The following is a 16059-nucleotide window of genomic DNA, read 5'->3' as shown; positions in this document are numbered from 1 at the left end:
TCTGTGAGAGCCAGACATCTTGCTTGTTTGTAGGTGACCAAATACTTATTTTCCACCATAATTTGCAAATAAATTCATGATAAAATCCTACAATGTGATTTTCTATATATTTTTTCTAATTTCGTCTGTCATAGTTGAAGTGTACCTATAATGACAATTACAGGCCTCTCTCATCTTTTTAATTGGGAGAACTTGCACCCCTGTATACATTTACAGAATAACATGGGTAACTATTTACACACTTTCAATATTTGGAAGACCCTCAGTCCTCTATCAAATTTATATAGCCCCAGCCTAAAACCCCAAACAGCAAGCAATGCAGGTGTAGAAGCACGGTGGCTAGGAAAAACTATGCAGAAACCTAGAGAGGAACCAGGCTATGAGGGGTGGCCAGTCCTCTTCTGGCTGTGCCGGGTGGAGATCACAGTGGTTGTAGAGGGTGCAACAGGACAGCACCTCAAGAGTAAAAATGAACAGTTTAGCGTTCCATAGCCGCAGGCAGAACAGTTGAAACTGGAACAGTGGCAAGGCCAGGTGGACTGGGGACAGCAAGGAGTCATCATGCCAGGTAGTCCTGACGCATGGTCCTAGGGCTCAGGTCCTCGGAGAGAGAGAAAGAGAGAATTAGAGAGAGCATACTTAAATTCACACAGGACACCGGATAAGACTCCCATTCGGAGTCAGTGTCACTGTGAAAGAAAATGTTCAGTTAAAATAGTTTCACATATGAGCCCTGTATCAACAGGTATAATAAACAGATATATATAGAGAGTTGAAGGTTGAATATATTATTATTACCTGCTAGATCTTCTGTCTCTATTACATTATGACAGACCAGCTAGATCCATATATTTGTATGTACATATACTTTTTTGTTCCTTTGTTGTTGTGAAGTTGTTAGATTACTTGTTAGATATTACTGCATGGTCGGAACCAGAAGCACAAGTATTTCGCTACACTCGCATTAACGTCTGCCATCCACGTGTATGTGACCAATAAAATTTGATTTAAGAGCTGAAAATAGACAAAAATATTAGGGTGATGTACATGGGCTACTAGCAGCTTACTACAGAACATACACTTGGTATTACATTCTTAGCTAAAGTATTTATATCTCCCTGGCGTATTACATCATTTATGCAGCAGCATACAAGACATTTGTGTACTCACCTTGTTGTTATGTGCTCACTTGAACAGGAAGGTGGTGTGGCAGTCCTTCGTGGGCAAATGTTGCCATCAAAGAAAGAGAAAGATTTACAAATCCGTGTTGGATGACCGTTCAAAACGTATTTTCCCAGTTTGAGCTTGTTTATTCCCGACCTCCCAGTTGCAATGCTTGCAATTAGCCACTGTCACCGATTCCTTCCAAACCACTCATTGTTGATTTTGCGATTTATAACTTGTTGTGTAATATTTATGTCCCATGTCCAATGAGCACCGATACGTTGTATCTATAATTGATCTTCACATCACAAGGACAATTTTCACCTAAAATGACATACCCAAGTCTAACTATCTAACTGCCTGAAACTCAGGACCTGAAGCAAAGATATGCATTTTCTTGAAACCATTTGAAATGAAACACTTTGAAGTTTGTGGAAATGTGACATTAATGTAGGCGAATATAACACGTTAGATCTGGTAAAAGATAATTCCAAGAAAAAACATGCATCATGATGTACTATTCCAGCCCAGGCGCAGTTTAGATTTTGGCAACTAGATGGCAGCAGTGTATGTGCAAGGTTTTAGACTGATCCAATGAACCATTTAATTTATGTTCAAAATGTTGTATCAAGACTGCCTAAATGTGCCTAATGGGTTTATTAATACATTTTGAAGTTCATAATTGTGCACTCTCCTCAAACAACAGCATGGTATTCTTTCACTGTAATAGCTACAGTAAATTGGACAATGCTGTTAGATTAGCAAGAATTTAAGCATTCTGCCAATATCAGATATGTCTATGTCCTGGGATTTTTTTTTGTTACTTACAACATCATGCTAATCACATTAGCCTATGTTAGCTCAAGGGGGGGCATCGATCCTGTAGAGGTGAAAAAGGATTTGCCAGTGGATTATTGACTTGATTCATAGCTACGATTTTGAAAGTAAATGTTGACATGAATAGTCAAATCAAAGCTACTGTACATATAAAGTGATGACATCATTTTACCTGATGCCAATGACCTTGAGCCTTCTTGAAAGGGCACTACCAATGTAATTATATGGCAGGACCCAGAGGGCTAGAATTTTCGATGTCTACCCTTACTAAGGACTGGTGACATAGTTTAACCCAAGAGTGACAGAACACTGAGCCAATCACGGCACAACGCTGCTATTTTCTGCTGGCTTTCCCCACTACCACAGAAAGCACTGAGCCAGGCTGAAACACCTGCATTTTGGAGCTGCCTTACTCACGAAAACAAAAAAGAGACCATGTTTAAAGACCATGCTTTATTAACTCGATTATATATTTCATTTTTTTTTACATTGTTTGCAAACTGATATGTGACTCGTATTAATGCCAAAATAACAAGCCCCCCCCACAAAAAAAACATATTATTATTATTTACTTAATCTTTTTAGCTTAAAATGTGGGTCTCAAATGAAGGGTTTGCCACAGGTCCTGAATAAGCCAAAGCGTTTCTATGGGCATAAAATACAGACCTAAGCTTGCATTCCCGCCTTTGGGACAACGAGTTGATCTCTTGTTTCAGCCACTTGAGAGTTAGAAAGGAAAGTTGGTGTGTGTGCACAGTGCACTGTTTGGATGCTGGCTTCCCCTAAAGTAAATTGATGTTTTGCCAAATGTACTATATAATTACTCCTGTCTAAATAAAATAATTCAAAACACTTTACCAGACGGTGGCTGCTTACCAGACGGTGGCTGTATTGTTGTCTCTACCTTCTTGCCTTTGTGCTGTTGTCTGTGCCCAATAATGTTGTGATGCTGTCATGTTGTAGTCACGTGGTGTTGCTACCATGCTGTGTTGTCATGTGTTGCTGCCATGCTATGTTGTTGTCTTAGGCCTCTCTTCATGTAGTGTTGTGGTGTCTCTCTTGTCGTGATGTGTTTTGTCCTATATTTGTATTTTTATCCCCGTCCCCGCAGAAGGCTTTTTGCCTTCTGGTAGGCTGTCATTGTAAATGAGAATTTGTTCTTTTTTAAAACTTGACCTAGCCACAGAGCATCATTAGCTTCTTTAAAAAATAATTTCAAATCACAAATGCATGGGCCTATTTGGAAAGCATGACCTAGCTGATTGAGTTGCAGCTGTCAGTAAAAAACATCTAAAATGTGTGATGATAATGTTTCTTGAATATCATTTAAAATGTTGAGATAAGAAGAATTGTTAGGCGAAGATATGGATGTCTCTCTCCAGAATTCATGCTCTCAGCTCTCCAGAATGTGCTCTGCTGTCTCCCGCCAATTCTTTGTTTCGTTGTATGAATTGTTTGCCCCTTGATTGTTTATTTTTCATCAGTTCCCCATTACATACTGTATGTAACCTGTAGGCCTAGTAAGTGTTCTGTTAATCCCCGCCATTTGGTTACAATCATTTATGTTATTGTATGTATTTAATTTTATGTGTTACACATTCTCATTCTCAGAGTGGAAATGTTGTTTGCAGAGTTCACAACCTGATTTCATAAACATAATTTAGTAGTTTTGTCAATTTTTCCATTGCCTTAGCTTTCAGTGCTCAATGTGAGCAATGACCATGTGTGTGGTTTCTCTGTCCTGATAACATTGAGGGAGTGCATGCACCTGAGCATGCCAACCTGCTGAGTTGATACAATGTTGCACTGCACTAGAGATACAGCAAGTCAAGACAGATAGAAAGGGAGGCAGATAGGCAGAGTAGAGAGAATATTGCGGTTCAAAGAACCTACATTTTCATCAGGATTTTTTTTGGTGTTTTAATTTGTCTGTTTTAGGCCTACAGTGGCTTGCGAAAGTATTCACCCCCCCTGGCATTTTTCCTATTTTGTTGACTTTCAACCTTGAATTAAAATAGTTTTTTTGGGGGGGGTTGTATAATTTTATTTACTCAACACTTTGAAGATGCAAAATATTTTTTATTGTGAAACAAACTGAAAATATGAAGGAAAAAACTGAACTTGAGGGTGCATAACTACTCGCCTCCCCTCCCAAAGTCAATACTTTTTAGACCCACCTTTTGCAGCACATACAACTGCAAGTCTCTTCGTGGTATGTCTCTATAAGCTTGGAACATCTAGCCACTGGGATTTTTGCCCATTCTTCAAAGCAAATCTGATCCAGCTCCTTCAAATTGGATGGGTTCCGCTGGTATACAGCAACCTTTAAGTCATACTACAGATTCTCAATTGGATTGATGTCTGGGCTTTGACTAGGCCATTCCAAGACATTTAAATGTTTCCCCTTCAACCACTGGAGTGTTGCTTTAGCAGTATTTTTATGGTCTTTGTCCTGCTGGAAGGTGAACCTCCGTCCCAGTCTCAAATCTCTGGGAGACTGAAAAAGGTTTCTCCCAAGAATTACCCTGTATTTAGCACCATTATCACTTCTTCAATTATTATTATTATTATTATTATTATTTATTATTATTTTCATTTTCCTATTAAGAACATTCAAAACAAATTGAAAAGATATTAGACAACGATAGGACAAAGTGACAGTAACAGACGAGTGTAAAAAAACTAAAAATATATAATTATATATATACAAACATAAAATAAGAAAAAAATTATAGTGAGACATTGGATCACCTGCCGTAGGCTACATATGATACATTACGTGTGAAACATTATGTGAGGATTATATGGAGATTCAATCAATGATATGTGGGGGGAGATTGTCCATATAGTCAATAAAAGGTTACCAAATTCTGTAAAATGTCTTTAACTTCTTGCGTCGAGCCATCCCGGATCCGGGATCGTGACTACAGCCACAAGCTCATTACCATAACGCAACGTTAACTATTAATGAAAATCGAAATTGAAATGAAATCAATATGCTAGCTCTCAAGCTTAGCCTTTTGTTAACAACACTGTCGTCTCAGATTTTCAAAATATGCTTCTCAACCATAGCAAAACAAGCATTTGTGTAACAGTATTGATACCTAGCGTAGCATTTAGCGTAGCATTTAGCGTTAGCATTCAGCAGGCAACATTTTCACAAAAACAGGAAAAGCATTCAAATAAAATAATTTACCTTTGAAGAACTTCAGATGTTTTCAATGAGGAGACTCAGTTAGATAGCAAATGGTCAGTTTTTCCTGAAAGATTATTTGTTTAGGACAAATCGCTCCGTCTTCTGCGTCACGTTTAGCTACGAAAAAAACCTGTATCCAGGATTGTGTAAATCTATCCGCAAGCTCATTAGCATAACGCAACGTTAACCTCTTGCTTCTACCTGGCACGCAGGCGTCCCATCTAGAGCTCTGGAAATGCAAATCCGCTACGCTAAATGCTAATAGTATTAGTTAAAACTCAAACGTTCATTAAAATACACATGCAGGGTATTGAATTAAAGCTACACTCGTTGTGAATCCAGGCAACAAGTCAGATTTCTAAAATGTTTTACGGCGAAAACATAGCACATATTTATGTCAAACCACCACCGCAGACATAGCTCATTAGCATAGCCAAGTAGGAAAAAATATGCAATCAACAAACGCAGGATAAAAAAAAAAATCATTTCACTAACCTTTTGAAATCTTCATCGGATGACAGTAATATAACATGTTACACAGTACATTCATTTTTTTTTCAATAATCTGCAATATATATCCATAAATCTCTGTTTACAATGACGCATCGTTCAAAAAATGCTACTAAAATGTCAGGAGAAATTAAATAGCTCCGGCAGATAACGTCAGCTAACAAGGAATACACATCATAAACTTTGACTAAATATGCATGTTTTACATATGTATAGGAAGATACACTTCTTCTAAATGCAAACGCTGTGATACATTTATTTTTAACGTTACAGTTTGTGTTTACTAGGCTATACTAGGAGTCGGCGCTCCAAATGTATCATTATGCCTCCTCTATCTTGGAGTCGACAGAAACCCAAAATTAACACATAAATATTCCCTTACCTTTGCTGTTCTTCCATCAAAAGACCTGGAAGGGATTATACTTACCAAAACAGCTTTTAGTTTTCAAGTCTGCGTCTTTCGGTTCTCAAAATAGCCACTTTTCGGTCGAAATGTAGGCAGAATTCAAGTGGATGCGCACAAAAACGTCGAAATTATATATTATATGTCAAGTAAACTTGTCAAACTATGTTCATAATTAAGCTTTAACATGTTATAAAGGTGTACAGCAATTGTGAGGACGAAGCGAAACACACTGTCACGCCTCGGTCATTGTATCTTGTGTTTTGTTTATTGTTTGGGTAGGCCAGGGTGTGACATGGGTTTATATGTTGTATTTCGTATTGGGGTTTGTATTAATTGGGAGTGTGTATTAGTAGGGGTGTGTCTAGTTTGGCTTGGCTGCCTGAGGCGATTCCTAATTGGAGTCAGCTGATTCTAGTTGTCTCGGATTGGGAACCGTATTTAGGTAGCTTGAGTGCGCGTTGTATTTCGTGGGCGATTGTACCTGTCTCTGTGTTAGTCACCAGATAGGCTGTATTAGTTTCACGTGTTTGTTGTTTTTGTATTTTCAGTTATTTTCATGTACCGCATTTTTCTTTATTAAAAGTCATGAGTAACCTACACGCTGCATTTCGGTCTGACTCTCTACAAACAACAGACGAACTACATTACACACACACGTCTTGTAATTGATCCTGAAGAAAAGAGAGAGCGGGAGCAGAGCGTGCATAAACGTACACTTTTTTTTCACGTGACCGAGACCTTTCGGCACGCTCAACGTCTCGTGAGCGCGCGATTCACACAATGAGAAGCCCCATTGAAAGCAGGCTTCGCGCTGAACACGTAGGAACTGTTCCCAGAGCGGTAGTTGTTTGGGAAGGCGTTTAAGATGACGTCAAAGTTGGGCCAACTTTTTCCATGACAAGAGAGATTTTGGGAGAATGCATGCCCTGAGACTTCTGCTTTACATAGAGACAAAATTGAAACGGTTTTAGAAGCTTTAGAGTGTTTTCTATTCAATAATTTTTTTTATATGCATATATTAGCAACTTTTGACAAAAATTTATCCTGTTTTATATGGGTACCCAATTCCTCCATTAGGGGCAGTAAACAGGGCTAGGCTTAAGAGGTTAACTGTTCATGAAAATCGCAAATGAAATGAAATAAATCTATTTGCTCTCAAGCTTAGCCTTTTGTTAACAACACTGTCATCTCAGATTTTCAAAATATGCTTTGTAGAAACTATTACACTCAACTGAACGACTTGATTAGTGTAGTGTTAGCTAGCTACATAGCTGTCTTTGCTGTCTTCGTATCCAAGATAATTGTGTAGTTTAGAGTTTAGATTATCTTAATTTACCGAGGTTAGCTAGCCAGCTATTTGTCGTCCTTAACGTAGGAGACTCTGCTAGCTAGCCAACAGCTAGCCAATGTCTTCTGAATAGAATTCAACAACCCGGTCGCATTCACAGGTAGTATCACATTTTCATTTCATTTCATTACAGTACAACGGTTTGATTTGTTTGATCGTAGCTAGCTACATAGCTAGCTACATAGCCGTCTTTGTATCAAAGATAATTGTGTAGTCTAGAGCGATTTTCTAAGTTAGCGAGCCAGCTATTGTCGTTCTTTTAACGCAACGTAACGTAATCAACACTGCTAGCTAGCCAGCTAGCCCCGGAATAGCAGCACTGTCGAAACTATTACACTCAACGGAACGACTTGATTAGTGTAGTGTCAACAACGCACCCACTGCCAGCTAGCCTACTTCAGCAGTACTGTATCATTTTAATCATTTTAGTCAATAAGATTCTTGCTACGTAAGCTTAACTTTCTGAACATTCGAGACGTGTAGTCCACTTGTCATTCCAATCTCCTTTGCATTAGCGTAGCCTCTTCTGTAGCCTGTCAACTATGTGTCTGTCTATCCCTGTTCTCTCCTCTCTGCACAGACCATACAAACGCTCCACACCGCGTGGCCGCGGCCACCCTAATCTGGTGGTCCCAGCGCGCACGACCCACGTGGAGTTCCAGGTCTCCGGTAGCATCTTGAACTGCCGATCTGCGGCCAACAAGGCAGAGTTTATCTCAGCCTATGCCTCCCTCCAGTCCCTCGACTTCTTGGCACTGACGGAAACATGGATCACCACAGACAACACTGCTACTCCTACTGCTCTCTCTTCGTCTGCCCACGTGTTCTCGCACACCCCGAGAGCTTCTGGTCAGCGGGGTGGTGGCACCGGGATCCTCATCTCTCCCAAGTGGTCATTCTCTCTTTCTCCCCTTACCCATCTGTCTATCGCCTCCTTTGAATTCCATGCTGTCACAGTTACCAGCCCTTTCAAGCTTAACATCCTTATCATTTATCGCCCTCCAGGTTCCCTCGGAGAGTTCATCAATGAGCTTGATGCCTTGATAAGCTCCTTTCACAGTTCTGGGCGACTTTAACCTCCCCACGTCTACCTTTGACTCATTCCTCTCTGCCTCCTTCTTTCCACTCCTCTCCTCTTTTGACCTCACCCTCTCACCTTCTCCCCCTACTCACAAGGCAGGCAATACGCTCGACCTCATCTTTACTAGATGCTGTTCTTCCACTAACCTCATTGCAACTCCCCTCCAAGTCTCCGACCACTACCTTGTATCCTTTTCCCTCTCGCTCTCATCCAACACCTCCCACACTGCCCCTACTCGGATGGTATCGCGCCGTCCCAACCTTCGCTCTCTCTCCCCTGCTACTCTCTCCTCTTCCATCCTATCATCTCTTCCCTCTGCTCAAACCTTCTCCAACCTATCTCCTGATTCTGCCTCCTCAACCCTCCTCTCCTCCCTCTCTGCATCCTTTGACTCTCTATGTCCCCTATCCTCCAGGCCGGCTCGGTCCTCCCCTCCCGCTCCGTGGCTCGATGACTCATTGCGAGCTCACAGAACAGGGCTCCGGGCAGCCGAGCGGAAATGGAGGAAAACTCGCCTCCCTGCGGACCTGGCATCCTTTTACTCCCTCCTCTCTACATTTTCCTCCTCTGTCTCTGCTGCTAAAGCCACTTTCTACCACTCTAAATTCCAAGCATCTGCCTCTAACCCTAGGAAGCTCTTTGCCACCTTCTCCTCCCTCCTGAATCCTCCTCCCCCTCCCCCCTCCTCCCTCTCTGCAGATGACTTCGTCACCCATTTTGAAAAGAAGGTCGACGACATCCGTTCCTCGTTTGCTAAGTCAAACGACACCGCTGGTTCTGCTCACACTGCCCTACCCTGTGCTCTGACCTCTTTCTCCCCTCTCTCTCCAGATGAAATCTCGCGTCTTGTGACGGCCGGCCGCCCAACAACCTGCCCGCTTGACCCTATCCCCTCCTCTCTTCTCCAGACCATTTCCGGAGACCTTCTCCCTTACCTCACCTCACTCATCAACTCATCCCTGACCGCTGGCTACGTCCCTTCCGTCTTCAAGAGAGCGAGAGTTGCACCCCTTCTGAAAAAACCTACACTCGATCCCTCCGATGTCAACAATTACAGACCAGTATCCCTTCTTTCTTTTCTCTCCAAAACCCTTGAACGTGCCGTCCTTGGCCAGCTCTCCCGCTATCTCTCTCTGAATGACCTTCTTGATCCAAATCACTCAGGTTTCAAGACTAGTCATTCAACTGAGACTGCTCTCCTCTGTATCACGGAGGCGCTCCGCACTGCTAAAGCTAACTCTCTCTCCTCTGCTCTCATCCTTCTAGATCTATCGGCTGCCTTCGATACTGTCATGCAGGTGAAAGAGGACCCAAAAGCGACTTGGCGAAAACAGAGTCTTTAATCCAGTAAAGTAAATACAAACAAAAAACACAACTTTCACTCGAAATGACGAGGACAAACTGGAGACTCGATCTTGAACAGCAGGTGAACAGCAGGTTGCCTCGGGAAGGCACTTGAACCAGACAGACTCAGACACCTGCTCACCACGCAGCATCTGAGGAAAACACGACACGACAGGGCGATACACAAACACAGCACGGTGAATTCTAGACAAGGAACCGACAGGACAGGAACGGAACACAAAGGAAGAAATAGGGACTCTAATCAGGGGAAAGGATCGGGAACAGGTGTGGGAAGACTAAATGATTGATTAGGGGAATAGGAACAGCTGGGAGCAGGAACGGAACGATAGAGAGAAGAGAGAGCGAGAGAGTGAGAGAGGGAGGGGGAGAGAGAGGGATAGAAAGAGGGAAAGAACCTAATAAGACCAGCAGAGGGAAACGAATAGAATGGGAAGCACAGGGACAAGACAAGATAATAAATGACAAAACATGACAGTACCCCCCACTCACCGAGCGCCTCCTGGCGCACTCGAGGAGGAATCCTGGCGGCAACGGAGGAAATCATCAATGAGTGAACGGTCCAGCACGTCCCGAGACGGAACCCAACTCCTCTCCTCAGGACCGTAACCCTCCCAATCCACTAAGTATTGGTGACCCCGTCCCCGAGAACGCATGTCCATGATCTTATGTACCTTGTAAATAGGTGCGCTCTCGACAAGGACGGGAGGGGGGAGGGAAGACGAACGGGGGTGCGAAGAAAGGGCTTAACACAGGAGACATGGAAGACAGGATGGACGCGACGAAGATGTCGCGGAAGAAGCAGTCGCACAGCGACAGGATTGACGACCTGGGAGACACGGAACGGACCAATGAACCGCGGAGTCAACTTACGAGAAGCTGTCGTAAGAGGAAGGTTGCGAGTGGAAAGCCACACTCTCTGGCCGCAACAATACCTTGGACTCTTAATCCTGCGTTTATTGGCGGCTCTCACAGTCTGTGCCCTGTAACGGCAAAGTGCAGACCTCACCCTCCTCCAGGTGCGCTCACAACGTTGGACAAACGCTTGAGCGGAGGGAACGCTGGACTCGGCAAGCTGGGATGAGAACAGAGGAGGCTGGTAACCCAGACTACTCTGAAACGGAGATAACCCGGTAGCAGACGAAGGAAGCGAATTGTGAGCGTATTCTGCCCAGGGGAGCTGTTCTGCCCAAGACGCAGGGTTTCTGAAAGAAAGGCTGCGTAGTATGCGACCAATCGTCTGATTGGCCCTCTCTGCTTGACCGTTAGACTGGGGATGAAACCCGGAAGAGAGACTGACGGACGCACCAATCAAACGACAGAACTCCCTCCAAAACTGTGACGTGAATTGCGGGCCTCTGTCTGAAACGGCGTCTAACGGGAGGCCATGAATTCTGAATACATTCTCGATAATGATTTGTGCCGTCTCCTTAGCGGAAGGAAGTTTAGCGAGGGGAATGAAATGTGCCGCCTTAGAGAACCTATCGACAACCGTAAGAATCACAGTCTTCCCCGCAGACAAAGGCAGACCGGTAATGAAGTCTAGGGCGATGTGAGACCATGGTCGAGAAGGAATGGGGAGCGGTCTGAGACGACCGGCAGGAGGAGAGTTACCCGACTTAGTCTGCGCGCAGTCCGAACAAGCAGCCACGAAACGGCGCGTGTCACGCTCCTGAGTCGGCCACCAAAAGCGCTGGCGAATAGACGCAAGAGTGCCTCGAACACCGGGATGACCAGCTAACTTGGCAGAGTGAGCCCACTGAAGAACAGCCAGACGAGTGGAAACAGGAACGAAAAGGAGGTTACTAGGACAAGCGCGCGGCGACGCAGTGTGCGTGAGTGCTTGCTTAACCTGTCTTTCAATTCCCCAGACTGTTAACCCGACAACACGCCCATAAGGAAGAATCCCCTCGGGATCAGTAGAAGCCACAGAAGAACTAAACAGACGGGATAAGGCATCAGGCTTGGTGTTCTTGCTACCCGGACGGTAAGAAATCACAAACTCGAAACGAGCGAAAAACAACGCCCAACGAGCTTGACGGGCATTAAGTCGTTTGGCAGAACGGATGTACTCAAGGTTCTTATGGTCTGTCCAAACGACAAAAGGAACGGTCGCCCCTCCAACCACTGTCGCCATTCGCCTAGGGCTAAGCGGATGGCGAGCAGTTCACGGTTACCCACATCATAGTTGCGCTCAGATGGCGACAGGCGATGAGAAAAATAAGCGCAAGGATGAACCTTATCGTCAGACTGGAAGCGCTGGGATAGAATGGCTCCCACGCCTACCTCTGAAGCGTCAACCTCGACAATGAATTGTCTAGTGACGTCAGGAGTAACGAGGATAGGAGCGGACGTAAAACGTTCTTTTAGAAGATCAAAAGCTCCTGGGCGGAACCGGACCACTTAAAACACGTCTTGACAGAAGTAAGAGCTGTGAGAGGGGCAGCAACTTGACCGAAATTACGAATGAAACGCCGATAGAAATTAGCGAAACCTAAAAAGCGCTGCAACTCGACACGTGACCTTGGAACGGGCCAATCACTGACAGCTTGGACCTTAGCGGAATCCATCTGAATGCCTTCAGCGGAAATAACGGAACCGAGAAAAGTAACGGAGGAGACATGAAAAGAGCACTTCTCAGACTTTACGTAGAGACAATTCTCTAAAAGGCGCTGTAGAACACGTCGAACGTGCTGAACATGAATCTCGAGTGACGGAGAAAAAATCAGGATATCGTCAAGATAGACAAAAACAAAGATGTTCAGCATGTCTCTCAGAACATCATTAACTAATGCCTGAAAAACAGCTGGCGCATTGGCGAGACCAAACGGCAGAACCCGGTACTCAAAATGCCCTAACGGAGTGTTAAACGCCGTTTTCCACTCGTCCCCCTCTCTGATGCGCACGAGATGGTAAGCGTTACGAAGGTCCAACTTAGTAAAGCACCTGGCTCCCTGCAGAATCTCGAAGGCTGATGACATAAGGGGAAGCGGATAACGATTCTTAACCGTTATGTCATTCAGCCCTCGATAATCCACGCAGGGGCGCAGAGTACCGTCCTTCTTCTTAACAAAAAAGAACCCCGCCCCGGCCGGAGAGGAAGAAGGCACTATGGTACCGGCGTCAAGAGACACAGACAAATAATCCTCGAGAGCCTTACGTTCGGGAGCCGACAGAGAGTATAGTCTACCCCGAGGAGGAGTGGTCCCCGGAAGGAGATCAATACTACAATCATACGACCGGTGAGGAGGAAGGGAGTTGGCTCGGGACCGACTGAAGACCGTGCGCAGATCATGATATTCCTCCGGCACTCCTGTCAAATCGCCAGGTTCCTCCTGAGAAGTAGGGACAGAAGAAACGGGAGGGATGGCAGACATTAAACACTTCACATGACAAGAAACGTTCCAGGATAGGATAGAATTACTAGACCAATTAATAGAAGGATTATGACATACTAGCCAGGGATGACCCAAAACAACAGGTGTAAACGGTGAACGAAAAATCAAAAAGAAATAGTCTCACTGTGGTTACCAGATACTGTGAGGGTTAAAGGTAGTGTCTCAAATCTGATACTGGGAAGATGACTACCATCTAAGGCGAACATGGGCGTAGGCTTCTCTAACTCTCTGAAAGGAATGTCATGTTTCCGAACCCATGCTTCGTCCATGAAACAACCCTCAGCCCCAGAGTCTATCAAGGCACTACATGTAGCACCCGAACCGGTCCAGCGTAGATGGACCGACAAAGTAGTACAGGATCTTGATGGAGAGACTTGAGTAGTTGCGCTCACCTGTAGCCCTCCGCTTACAGATGAGCTCTGGCTTTTACTGGACATGAATTAACAAAATGTCCAGCAACTCCGCAATAGAGGCACAGGCGGTTGGTGATCCTCCGTTCCCTCTCCTTAGTCGAGATGCGAATCCCTCCCAGCTGCATGGGCTCAGACTCTGAGCCAGAGGAGGGAGATGGTTGCGATGCGGAGCAGGGAAACACCGTTGATGCGAGCTCTCTTCCACGAGCCCGGTGACGAAGATCTACCCGTCGTTCTATGCGGATGGCGAGAGCAATCAAAGAGTCCACATCTGAAGGAACCTCCCGGGAGAGAATCTCATCCTTAACCACTGCGTGGAGTCCCTCCAGAAAACGAGCGAGCAGCGCCGGCTCGTTCCACTCACTAGAGGCAGCAAGAGTGCGAAACTCAATAGAATAATCCGTTATGGACCGTTCACCTTGGCATAAGGAAGCCAGGGCCCTAGAAGCCTCCCTACCAAAAACTGAACGGTCAAAAACCCGAATCATCTCCTCTTTAAAGTTCTGGAACTTGTTAGAGCAATCAGCCCTTGCCTCCCAGATAGCTGTGCCCCATTCTCGAGCCCGGCCAGTAAGGAGTGAAATGACGTAAGCAACCCGAGCTCTCTCTCTAGAGTATGTGTTGGGTTGGAGAGAGAACACAATCTCACACTGCGTGAGAAAGGAGCGGCACTCAGTGGGCTGCCCGGAGTAGCAAGGTGGGTTATTAACCCTAGGTTCTGGAGGCTCGGCAGGCCAGGAAGTAACAGGTGGCACGAGACGTAGACTCTGGAACTGTCCAGAGAGGTCGGAAACCTGAGCGGCCAGGTTCTCCACGGCATGGCGAGCAGCAGACAATTCCTGCTCGTGTCTGCCGAGCATGGCTCCTTGGATCTCGACGGCAGTGTAACGAGCGTCTGAAGTCGCTGGGTCCATTCCTTGGTCGGTTCCTTCTGTCATGCAGGTGAAAGAGGACCCAAAAGCGACTTGGCGAAAACAGAGTCTTTAATCCAGTAAAGTAAATACAAACAAAAAACACAACTTTCACTCGAAATGACGAGGACAAACTGGAGACTCGATCTTGAACAGCAGGTGAACAGCAGGTTGCCTCGGGAAGGCACTTGAACCAGACAGACTCAGACACCTGCTCACCACGCAGCATCTGAGGAAAACACGACACGACAGGGCGATACACAAACACAGCACGGTGAATTCTAGACAAGGAACCGACAGGACAGGAACGGAACACAAAGGAAGAAATAGGGACTCTAATCAGGGGAAAGGATCGGGAACAGGTGTGGGAAGACTAAATGATTGATTAGGGGAATAGGAACAGCTGGGAGCAGGAACGGAACGATAGAGAGAAGAGAGAGCGAGAGAGTGAGAGAGGGAGGGGGAGAGAGAGGGATAGAAAGAGGGAAAGAACCTAATAAGACCAGCAGAGGGAAACGAATAGAATGGGAAGCACAGGGACAAGACAAGATAATAAATGACAAAACATGACAGATACTGTGAACCATCAGATCCTCCTCTCCACCCTCTCAGAGTTGGGCATCTCCGGCGCGGCCCATGCTTGGATTGCGTCCTACCTGACAGGTCGCTCCTACCAGGTGGCGTGGCGAGAATGTGTCTCCTCACCACACGCTCTCACCACCGGTGTCCCCCAGGGCTCTGTTCTAGGCCCTCTCCTATTCTCGCTATACACCAAGTCACTTGGCTCTGTCATAACCTCACATGGTCTCTCCTATCATTGCTATGCAGACGACACACAATTAATATTCTCCTTTCCCCCTTCTGATGACCAGGTGGCGAATCGCATCTCTGCATGTCTGGCAGACATATCAGTGTGGATGACGGATCACCACCTCAAGCTGAATCTCGGCAAGACGGAGCTGCTCTTCCTCCCGGGGAAGGACTTCCCGTTCCATGATCTCGCCATCACGGTTGACAACTCCACTGTGTCCTCTTCCCAGAGCGCTAAGAACCTTGGCATGATCCTGGACAACACCCTGTCGTTATCAACTAACATCAAGGTGGTGGCCCGTTCCTGTAGGTTCATGCTCTACAACATCCGCAGAGTACGACCCTGCCTCACACAGGAAGCGGCGCAGGTCCTAATCCAGGCACTTATCATCTCCCGTCTGGATTACTGCAACTCGCTGTTGGCTGGGCTCCCTGCCTGTGCCATTAAACCCCTACAACTCATCCAGAACGCTGCAGCCCGTCTGGTGTTCAACCTTCCCAAGTTCTCTCACGTCACCCCACTCCTCCGCTCTCTCCACTGGCTTCCAGTTGAAGCTCGCATCCGCTACAAGACCATGGTGCTTGCCTACGGAGCTGTGAGGGGAACGGCACCTCAGTACCTC

This window comes from Oncorhynchus gorbuscha, linkage group LG07 (genome assembly GCF_021184085.1).
Source record: "Oncorhynchus gorbuscha isolate QuinsamMale2020 ecotype Even-year linkage group LG07, OgorEven_v1.0, whole genome shotgun sequence".
NCBI classification, from domain to species: domain Eukaryota; kingdom Metazoa; phylum Chordata; class Actinopteri; order Salmoniformes; family Salmonidae; genus Oncorhynchus; species Oncorhynchus gorbuscha.
Note: the sequence above shows the minus strand (reverse complement) of the source record.